This window comes from Macaca mulatta, chromosome 9, assembly GCF_049350105.2.
Source record: "Macaca mulatta isolate MMU2019108-1 chromosome 9, T2T-MMU8v2.0, whole genome shotgun sequence".
In the NCBI taxonomy this organism is placed as follows: Eukaryota; Metazoa; Chordata; class Mammalia; order Primates; family Cercopithecidae; genus Macaca; species Macaca mulatta.
Genome location: NC_133414.1, coordinates 5,355,587 through 5,366,421, shown reverse-complemented (window position 1 = coordinate 5,366,421; position 10,835 = coordinate 5,355,587). Strand labels below are relative to the sequence as shown.

At 42.2% G+C, this 10,835-nt stretch overlaps 1 long non-coding RNA gene across 1 annotated transcript; it reads right to left on the bottom strand.

The window, feature by feature from the left end:
• Positions 1–320: 320 nt before the first annotated feature.
• On the bottom strand, positions 321–3,710 carry LOC144331057 (uncharacterized). The gene is made up of 2 exons (XR_013397896.1): positions 2,376–3,710; positions 321–1,863 (listed from the first exon to the last, which is right to left on the bottom strand). It is a non-coding gene; the product is annotated as an uncharacterized LOC144331057 (long non-coding RNA).
• Positions 3,711–10,835: the final 7,125 nt, after the last annotated feature.

The window sequence follows — 10,835 nt, the reverse complement described above, 5'->3', positions numbered from 1 at the left end:
CTTTAGCTTTAAATGAAAAGCAAAATGCTTTCTATTATACCTCTTTGTTTGAAAGTATATTTTTAAAAAGATTCTGAATGGAAGATTTTTTTTTTCAAGTCCTCTCATCTTTTACTTTTCCGCTAGTGATATCCTCACGGAGTCCATTTGGACAAAGACTGTGGACAAGCCATTGGGCGTGACACCCGGCTTGGAGCCTGCCCTTTCAGAGCAGGTCAGCGCCAAAATAGACAGCAAAGGAGAACTAAATCCAGGTTGAACAATGCCGGCCCAAAAATAGCAACAGGGTTTATGAGCACAGCAGCAGGAAAGGCAGCTAATCACTTGCCAGGATCTTTTATTTGGATTTGTCACTATTGAGCGACACTGGGGACTTGAGGCCCCTGTTGAGCACACAAGTCCAGAATTCCAAATATGAGACTCTAATAATAATATCTGGTGCAGAACCGTCCTTCCATAGAGAACTAAGGAGCCAGCGCCTCCCGTGATCCCCAGAAGCTGGCGGGAGGGTTTCCTGAGCATCCGCTCTGCAGGGGCATCCCACCATGCTCTGGTATGAATCCTCCATTCACCCTCACAGCTCCCGTTGGGAGCTTTCAGTGCTCCATGCTACCAATGAGGAAACTGAGGCCCAGAGAGTAGGACGGCCCAAGGCCACACAGCTGGAAAGCTCTTTCTGTCACATCACGGATCTCGAGTGTTCTGTGCGGTAGGGGAACAGTCACCTTAGACACTCTTAACTGCAGAGGGTGGTGCAGCCGAAAATGCAGATCGCAGGGTAACTCTTCAAGAGCACAGCCACGGAGTGCAGGAGGCAAGTAGAAGGGACAGAGATGCATCCCCTTAGGGACGGGTGGACGGAAGTGGCTCTCCCTGGTGGCCTGAGCTCTGTGGAAGGGAGCACCCTCAGCAAAGGCAGCCAGCAGGACAGTCAGTCCACATAACAAACAAGCCAGAAGGACAGAAGTGCGTTTACAGCTCTTGACCACGCTGAGGGCTCGGATGCAGGCCGATATGGCTGGAGCTATAGGATGCTATAGGGAGGCAGAGCTAAGTGAGCCTGGAGGGGGCTTGAGGTTTGGCAATTCACAACCAAGATTCCGAACCAAGGGATGCTGCCTGGAGGGATGAGATCTTAAAATGGGAAGTGAAAGCAGTGTGCAGGCATCGATCAATCTATGGAAGGAGGATTATTCTCCTGAAACACAGAGCAGACTGGCAGAAAGGGGGCCTGGAAAGGAGGAGCAGCTGGAGACAACTGCGAAACTCAATTATCGGTCTGATTTGAACTGAAGCAGGAAATGGCCAACCCTAGTTGATATCTAGCCACAGACACTTCATGAAACCAAGCAATTCAGGAGTAGACGCTGCATTTCTTGCGGTCTTCATGGGACCCAGAGACCCTAATTGGTTCTAATTGGTAGGGAAGGATGAAGACCCTAATTGGTAGGAAGGATCAAGACCCTAATTGGTAGGAAGGATCAAGTCATTCTGAACTGATGGAAACCCCGACGTCAGCTTGGGTCCTCTCCGGCATCCTCGCATTGGGACTGACCCGTGGTTGTGGAGAAGCAGACTGCAGGCTCATTCCCTGAGGCAGGTGCTTCCTCCAATACTTGCAACTCTCTCCTTGGGAACATCAGCTTGAGCAGCAAACAGGGCATTTGGAAAGCTGTCAGTGGTCACATAGCAGGATTATCTTCAACAGGTTTATGTAATTGAGTTTCAAGTAAAGCAAGGTGACCAGGCGGGAGTGTTGGAACTACTCACAGGTCCACAGGACCGTGATGCATGAGGCCGGTGGCGATGGCTTCACTGATTCAGCTGCAGTCACACATAGTTTATAGAGAAGGCAACCCTGGGCTACGACAACAGGAAAACAGGGCCGTGCCCATCTTATTCATTCTTTATAACCAACGGCAAATATTTACTTAGCAATCATATGACGCCCATCACCAGATTAGACACTTATATAGAACTTAGAATTGTACTGAATGCAAATAAGATGTTAATTATTACAACTGAATGATGCCTTTATCGTTAAGACTCTAGATGCATTTTTAAGATACACTTGAGGGAGAAACATGGCCATAATGTCATTCATTATGAGGATTTTCAAAGAGAAATTGTTGGGACCCATATGCTTCCATATAAGCAACAGGATTTTAAAATTAGGGCAAAACCATGACTTGGTTTTGCTCTAAGATTCCTTTTCACGGCAGGAAATTCCCCTTCCTTCTGATAGGATGTTGTTTCCTTCTGGCTCTAAAGGGAATGTGACACCCCAATTATTCACCCAGTGGCTTCCTTCAGGACCCGGAAGATCCCTGAAATGCCTCTGGTTCTACTGAGAATCTGACCCAAACCACACAAACCTCAGAGACAGCGTGGGATGGTGTTTCAGAGGTGGTCAGACCAGAGGCCCCAGCCCCCTTCCTCCCAAGCTCTCCCTCCAGGTGTGTCTGCAGAGAGCCAGCTGATGTCTTCCGGCCGCTGTTACCAGGTGCAGGGTCTGGAGTCTGCAGCTGCTGAGCTGGAGCTATTTGTAAAAAATGGTAGCAACAAGACAATAGATAGACATCTTGTCCTGAAAGCAGCAGGACAATGACTCACACGGATGAATCATTTTAAATTAGTCCAGTGGGTCTCGGGGGAACCAAGTTCTAAATTCAGGAAACATCAGGCTCTGACCAAGTGAAGACTGCCAACTCAATTTCATAATCCTACAACAAGAATTAAGAGAGTTTTTCGCTAGAAGAAAGCATAGAGAACATGTTATTATTCAATGGCATAATTCTGTAGATGTGAAAACAGAAGTCCAAGATCCAAAAGTCACTTAGCAAAGCCCGACAACACTGCCGGTCTTCTGATTCTCGGCTTGGGTGTTCTCTCTGCCATGCCATTGGGGCGCACTGCTCATGCTTTGGAAAACCACTGCACAAGCGTGTGAGAGCTTTGGGGTGACATGAGCAAATTATGAATTCCCCAGAGAAAACTGAGGCATTATTTTATGTAGCCAGGCAAGCATTACCCTGCCACTGGAGAAGCATCGGTTACAGCATAAATAATCAACGAGGCCACAGCCATAGCCAGAACTGCTCACCGAAAGTTTCTTTTTTGGTATGAAAACTATGAGTGTATTTTCCCTAAGAGCTTTCTGGCAACATGTACAAATAAAGCCACATCCACAATGACAAACTGTGCTGGTTAGAGTTTAGCAGATGACACTCTTGTTATTGAAACAGGAACTGACTCAGCCTCAGCAGCTACAGATCATATATTTTATTCCGTTGTGTTGTCTCATTTGAAAAAAAACCTATCACATGGCAACACTGTTTGTTTTCTAAATAATACATTTTCTTCAGAGAAACATGTAAAAGAGAGATAAAGCCTTTGAGATTTTAATTAATGTTTTCGAGGAACCAGGAGATAATTTCTCAGTTAATACGTCAATATTTAAATACTGCAAAATATGTTTTCACAAATATAATAAAATCAAATGAGTATTTTTCAATGAAAGTAAATACATGTTTAATGTTTTTGAAGGACATAGATTCTAGTGTTTGAATCTGACTGTAGAACCTTTTATAACACTGAATAGTAGTAGTATTGCTATTAACTAAAAATGGATTTTTTAAACACATTATAAATTTTAAAGATTTTATTAACTTCAGAAATTTTGTTCATTATGACCAGGGCTGGGCTGAAGTTTGTCCACTAAGCCTTGACATCTACACAGTGCAAACTGATAATCTAAAAAACGTATCTCAGGACAAGTGCTTAAAACACTGAAATTTTTCGGTATACACCGAAGGCAATCTGCCTGGTGAATACTGACAATCTGTTTACAGTTCACGGGCTACTCCAGAACAATGGCTCTGCTGCTGAAAACTGCTGAAAATAAATAGAAAAAGATTCTTTAAATTCTATGAGTAGATGTTCGCTAGTACACCCACCCAGACTTAAATGATTCAAACAGAAAAGCTTTCCTGTCTCCGCAGTGAGACGTGTGACATTTCTTGCAAATCATGGGCTTCCCTGGTGAGATAAGTCTCTGCCTGACGTACCATTTATTTTGTAAGGGGGTCTCCCACTGCTGGAAACTATTGCAAGACCACAAAAGATCAGAGACCCAGGGAGGTGATGGCTGTGACCTCTACGCACAGAAGCCAAGAGGCCTCCCTGAGGCTAGACTGGGTCAGAACCAGGCCCAAACCCACGGCACATCTTCCTTGCCCGCCGGCTTCTCTCTGTAAACACCAGCTCCCTTTCTGTGGCTCAGTTATCTGCAGCCATTAGAAAGACATGGACTTTTTTTTTTTCTGCTTTTCCCTCCATAAATCTCAGAATGAATAGTTTCCATCTGTAATTGTTGGTTTTATATTTTTAAATAGTGAACTAAGAAACATAATGTCTCATTATCTCTGAAATGATTCGAGCATTTGCTGCGTGCAACTCTGTCGATAACAGCACAATACAGTCATTTTACTTTGTCTGGGGGGAGGGGAGATGCTTCAAGAAAGTTCCCTTTTTTTTCCTCTACTAACTCTGTATTGCTAGTTATCTGCTGTTTCCACACTCTGCATAGATCTAATTTAGGTATTAAAAAAAAAAAAGAGATACTCCAGACATTATCCTGGATTGGCAGTTCAGAAAACACATGTGGCTTCAAGCCTCCGTTGCAGATCTGAAGCAAATTATTTCTGTAAATGTGTGAAAATCTGACTTTCCTAAAAAATGGCTTGTGGTGCATATGTGCTCAAATCTATTCAGAAAAACCACAGCGCCTGACATTTCTTCTCCATTATTTCCCTTGAGACATGAAGAGTCTTGTATAATTTTAGTTTTGTGAAATGACAGGTTCCGTCAATTTGCTTTTTGGAGTAACATGTTTTCTTGTGCTCTGTCATGTAAGATTTTACCTGAAAGCACTGAGAAAGCAGCTATCTGCCCTGCCATCTCGGGAGGGCTTCTCGACTCATGACAGTGACTCGGGATTTCTCACCACGGAGGCTGGAGTCATTGTGGGAATGTGCTTATTTCATATAGGGCCAGTCACACCTTAACATTTTCACGGTACTATGACAACATGCTACTTTAAAGCACCTTTTTTTTCTCCCTTGGTCAGGCAGTTCTGGGATTTAACTCCTAAGCACACGCTGCATTTGAACAAGATAACCTTTTAAAATAGTGTTATAAATAGCACATCACCAAGCGGATTTTCTTTCAATCGCACGGTATCTGAGGACAGGAAATTCTAGCCAAATGTTTACTGTCTACTCAGTCCTGAAAGTTAATCGTTAAAACTTAAGACCTGGCATGTTTTTATTAATCTGTTAATGACAACAATACTTTATTTGAAAATAAGTCTAAAGCTATCAGGTTGGCGCAAAAGTATTTCAGGTTTTTGCGTTAAAAGTAATGGCAAAAACCGCAGTTACTTTTGTACCAACCTGATAACTCACTCAGGATGTAATTTGCCTTCATCCAGCTGAAAAACTCCAGCGTCTCATGAACCAGTGGGCCACAGTAGCCACGAGGCCCTCTTGGGTGTGAACAAGTGTGCTTGTGTTTGTGCCTGTGTGCCTGTGCCTGTGTCTGTGTCTGTGACTCTGTATGTTAGTGTGTGTGTGTGTCTGTGTGTCTCTGTGTCAATGTGTGTGTGTCTATGTATATATGTGAACATGTGTATGTGTGCCACTATGTGTATGTGTTAGTGCGTCTCTGTGTGGGTAAGTTTGTGTGTGTTGTGTCTGTTGTGTGTGTTGTGTCTGTGTATGTGTGTGAACATGTACATGTGTGCCTCTGTGTCAGCGTGTCTGTGTCTCTCTGTGTAAGTCTGTGTATGTTGTATGTGTTGTGTCTGTTGTGTGTTGTGTCCATGTATATGAACATGCGTATGTATGCCTGTGTGTTAGTGTATGTTTCTGTGTGTGTCTGTGTAAGTTTGTGTGTGTTGTGTCTGTGTATCTGTGTAAACATGTATATGTTTGTCTCTGTGTGTGTCAGTGTGTGTGTGTGTCTTTGTGTGATTGTGTGTTGTGTCTGTTGTGGGTCTGTGTGTGTGTGTGTCTCCACTCCCAACCAAGACGTGTTCTAGGGGAGGGGGAAACCAAGCACAGAAGTCTGTGAAGATAGCCTATGTTTGAGACCAGGTGGGAAGAACAAGTGCCGAGTCAGAAGGAGGCATTGAGTGGAACTTCGGGGACACGATCCTGCTAACTGACCCCAACCCAAGACCAGGAAGTCACTGCTGTTGAGAGGGACATTTTGGTAGATCCCTGGGGCTTGTGGGCATCTCAAGGACAATATGTGACCCGGTGGATCAATAATCCAGTAGAGATAGAAATACAGAAAACAGAACCAAACCAAGTGCCCGTCCTCCAAGTACTCACCCCAGCTCTTCACCCTTATGCCACCCAAGGGAAGAAAAACCCACCGCTGTCAGCGGGTGACACCTCCACCCAGTTTCACATCTGCAGGATCTTCCAGAGGAGAATTTGTCACCATGCTGCAAGAAAGCAGCAAAAAAGCAGCATTTGTATTTAGTAGAGCTTCTATTATGATCTGACCATACATCATCTCACTTAATCCTAAACCAATCCTGTCAGGTCAGCGTGTCCTTAGAAGAAATTCAAGAGTTGGGAAGCATGTCTGCCCTTGGGCGGCTGGTCAAATGGCAAAGATCAGGCTCAAGGCCGGGCTGGTCTTCAAAAGCAGGTCCTGTTTTGATGGCACTGAATGACACTGAATAATGACATCAGTTTAATGCCTGTTATGAGAGGTGATGGATCCCAGGCCCCATAGGCGAGCTTCCAAGTTCTATAACAGTCAATAGGGAATAGCGAAAACTCCTCAAGCCCTTTACTGTCAATTATATTTCTGGGCCATGATGCCTGCAACTCTCATCTCAGGCCATCTTTCCTCCAGAGCCCTTCAAACATGTCAAGGGATCCTGGAGGTGGGAAGGAGACACATGATTCCCCATCAGCTTCAACTTTGCAACTCAAATGTCGCTTTGAGATTTGGAAATGACCATGTGGACATCAGGGTGTTCTGGGCTTTTGTGAGACCCACTGGACTCCAAACTGTGAGGGTTTCCGTGTTTGTGTCCAGTCACAATGAGACAAGGGAGGATCACGAGTGAATCAGAAAAGACCCGAGCATACACTTCCACAAAACCTGCACCAGCCTAGCTTGTGTTTGGTCCAAGCACCAGAGCTTTGGCGCTACAGAGGCAAACCCTGGGGGAAGTTCTGGGAGGAGGTACTGGCCTCTCTGGAATTCTGTTTCTAGGAGAGCTTCCAACAGGACTTGGGGTGTTCTAGGCTCTTTATCTGATCAACAAAACTGTAAAACGGGGATGTTGTAGTGGCTGTAGGATTGTAAAGTATACGAGAGCTGAAGGGGCTTTTGAAGTGGTAGAAACTGCTCTGAGCAGTGGCTGACCCGCTCTCCTCCATCAGAGTCAAGTACTCTTTCAAAGCACTGGAATAGAAGGCCCTTCCCATGCACGCACGAATGCTGTGTTTTAGAAAACTTATTTCTTCCAAGAAGTTCTACATAGGTCCTCATGACCTCCTGCAGTTTATATTTGAGGTTACCTACAAACAAATGTTACCCAATAAAAAAATTGCGATGTGTACATAAAGAAATACCTCAATGGTTATAAAATCTCTAAATATCTTTTAAAATTAAGACTAAAAAAGAAACTGTTTATCATGTTGATAACTACATCCTCCACACGCTTCCTGGCAGACAACACTACACCTCACTTTCAGCCATGGCTTCACTTTTCACTTTTCATTTTTAACTAAAAAAAAAAATCTGATCGGGCCGGGCGCCGTGTCTCACGCCTGTAATCCCAGCACTTTGGGAGGCCGAGGCGGGTGGATCACGAGGTCAGGAGATCGAGACCATCCTGGCTAACATGGTGAAACCCCATTTTCTACTAAAAATACAAAAAAATTAGTTGGGTGTGGTGGCGGGCGCCTGTAGTCCCAACTATTCGGGAGGTTGAGGCAGGAGAATGGCATGAACCCGGGAGGCGGAGCTTGCAGTGAGCCGAGATTGCGCCACTGCACTCCAGCCTGGGCAACAGAGTAAGACTCCATCTCAAAAGAATAAATAAATAAAATCTGATTGACACCTAATAATTGCATATATTTGTGGGGCACACAGTGATGTTTTCATACATATGATGTAAGGTGAGCGTATCAGGATAATTCGCATAGCCATCATCTCAGACCTTTATCATGTATTTGTGTTGAGAATATTCACTGTCCTCCTCCTAGCTATTTGAAACTTTAGAATATATAGCTGTATAGTTTCAAATCCTCCTTCTAGCTATTTGAAACTAATGTGTACTTATATAGTTAACTATGTATAGTTATTATATAACAATAACTATATCATATGTGATTAACTATAGTCATCTAGGACAGAACACTAAAACTTATCTAGCTGTAATTTCATATCTTTTAACAAACCCTTCCTTGTCCTTCCCCTCCCCCTCCCTTCTCAGCTTCTAACATTCTCTTTTCTTCTTACTTCAATGAGACCAACTTTTATTTAGCTTCCACATATGAAGGAGACTATGCGGTGTTTAACTTTCTGTTTCTGGCTTATTTCACTTAACATAATGTCCTCTAGTTCCATCCATGCTGCCATGAATGACAGGATTTAATTCTTTTTTATGGTTGCATAATATTCCTTTGTGCATATGTACTACATTTTCTTTATCCACTCATCTGTTGTCAGATACCTCAGTTGATTCCATATCTTGGCTGTTATGAATATTGCTACAACAAACATGGAAGATTCAGATGTCTCTTAGACATGCTGACTTTCTTTCCTTTAGATAAATGCCCAGTATTGGGTCATATTTCTATTTGTGTTTCTGAGGAACCTTCATACTGTTCTCCACAGTGGCTGTACTAGTTTACATTCTCATCAGTAGTGTACGAGAGTTCCCTTTTCTCTGCATCCTAGCCAGTATTTGTGATTTTTGTCTTTTTGATAATAGCCATCCTAACCAGGGTGAGATGATATGTCACTGTGGTTTTGATTCGCCTTTTCCTGATTATTAGTGATGAGCATTTTTAAAATATATTTCTTGTTCATATATGTGTTTTCCTTTGAGAAATGTCTGTTCAGGTCATTTGCTCATTTTTTAACTGGATTGTTTACTCTTTTGCTGTTGAGTTCCTTGTATATGCTGGATATTACGCCCCTAGCAGATGAATAGTTTGCAATTGTTTTCCCATTTTCTTTAGGTTGTTTTTTCACTCTGCTGATTGTTTTCTTTGCTGTGTGGAAGCTTTGTGGTTTGATGTAATCCCAGTTGTTTATTTTTGCTTTTGTTGTCAATGCTTTTGAGATTCATAAAAATCTTACGATCATAAAAATTTATAAGATCTTTCCCTAGAACAATGTCTTGAAGCATTTCCTCTGTTTTCTTCTATTAGTTTTACAGGTTTGGGTCTTACATTTAGGTCTTTGATTCACTTTGAGCTGATTTTTGTACAGGGTGAGAGGTGGGGATATAGTTTCATTCTCCAACACCTCTTCATGATAAAAACTCTGAATAAATTAATTGAAGGACAGTACTCAACATAACAAAAACCATGTATGTCAGACCCACAGCTAAGATCACACTGAACAAGAAAGAGATGAAAGCTTTTCCTCTAAGAGCTGGGAAGTGACAAGGATACCCACTCTCACACTCTTATTGACCATAGTCCTGGAAGTCCTGGCCAGATCAATCAGGCAAGAGAAATTAATAAAGCAAATTCAAATTGGAAAGAGGAAAGTTAAAATCGTTTCTGTCTGCAGACGATATAATCTTACACAGAGAAAAACCTAAAGATGTCACAAAAATAAAACTGTTAGAACTGACAAATTAAATAATGTTGCAGGATACAAAATTAATACACAAAAATCTGCAGTATTTCTATATAGGAAAAATAGACTAGCTGAAAAAGAAATTAAAAAGGCAGTATCATTTGCAATAGCTACCAAAAAAAAATACCTATGAATAAATCTAACCAAGGAGGTAAAAGACCTCTACAAGGAGATTTATAAAACACTGCTGAAAGAAATTGAAGAGAATACAAACAAATGGAAAGACATCTTATGCTCGTGGATGAGAAGAATTAATATTGTTAAAATGCCCATATTACTCAAGCAATCAGATTCAATGTGCTCCCTATCAAAAAATACCAATGACCTTCTTCACAGAAGTAGGAAAAAAATTCTAAAATCTGTATGGAACCATGAAAGATGCCATATAACCAAAACCATCTTGAGGAACTAAAACAAACAAATGAACAAAAGAACACAAAGCTCGAGGTATCACATTACTAGACTTCAAAATAGACTACAAAGTTACAGTAATCAAATCAGCATGATACTGGCATGAAAAAAGACACACAGACCAATGGAAGAAAACAGAGAATCTAGAAATTAATCCAAGTATCTATAGCTAACTTAGATTTTACAAAACTGTCAAGAACACTCATTGGGGAAAGGAGAGTCTCTTCAATAAATGGTGCTGAGAAAACTGGATATTAATTCTTCTTTCTAGACAAATGTCACCTTATCAGGGAGGCCCTCCATAACCATCGTATTTGCTAAGTCCCCTTGCCCACCACTTTCCATCCCATCCCCTTCATAGCATTTGTCCTCACCTGAGACATTATGTGCTTACCTGTTCCTTATTTTTCCCTCCACCAGAACATGAACTGTGTGTGAGGAGGGACTTTGTTTTGATCACTGCTGCTTCCGGAAGACACAGACAATGGCCAATGCATAGTAAGTGCTCAAAACAAAATATG